This window comes from Solanum tuberosum, unplaced genomic scaffold, assembly GCF_000226075.1.
Source record: "Solanum tuberosum cultivar DM 1-3 516 R44 unplaced genomic scaffold, SolTub_3.0 scf00569, whole genome shotgun sequence".
NCBI lineage: Eukaryota > Viridiplantae > Streptophyta > Magnoliopsida > Solanales > Solanaceae > Solanum > Solanum tuberosum.
Window position 1 is genome coordinate 211,517 of NW_006239499.1, and position 748 is coordinate 212,264.

Sequence of the window (748 nt, forward strand, 5' to 3'; positions counted from 1 at the left end):
ATGATGTCCACGTGGGCATATATATACCTTTAAAATACACTATTAAAAAATACGGGGGGTAAAAGGTCCTTTCCAAAGTTCGGTATTGTTACAGCAATTTCAGTCAAAGTTTGGATATATTTCAAACCTTTTTCCCATTTTATTAATTACTTATACTAGTATACGTGCCCGCGCGTTGCGCGGATATTTTTAAATTAAGAATAATTTATAAAATTTATTATGGTAATTTTTTTTTAAAAAAAAGGTTATAATGATACATTATTACTATTTATATGATCATATTAACTTAATTTTATATGCAATAATATTTTAAAATATTTTCTCTATCTAAAATTGTCGTCAGATTCTATGTTATATGCAATAATATTCAAAATTTCTGATGAATTTGAATATTTTTTCAAGAATTGATTTCGTAAACTACTCATTAATTTTTTTTGGTGCTATTTTTACATATAAAATAAGTGACTAAACAATCAATTTAGTGATATATTCTTAAAGAAAAGACATTCAAATTGTTATCTTTATGATATTTTAAAAAATAGATTAGAGATAAAAGTTTCCGTAAAAATTAGTCCATCTTTTTTTATTAATATCTTAAAATTGTCTATCAAGTACTGAATTGATTTTTTTCTTTTCCAATCTTCGGAAAAAACTAACCACCCACATATACTATTTGTTATTTTATTTAACTTAAAAATATTTCCTCATCTCCAATTGAAATAAAAATATTTTTTATCCTTTTATATTA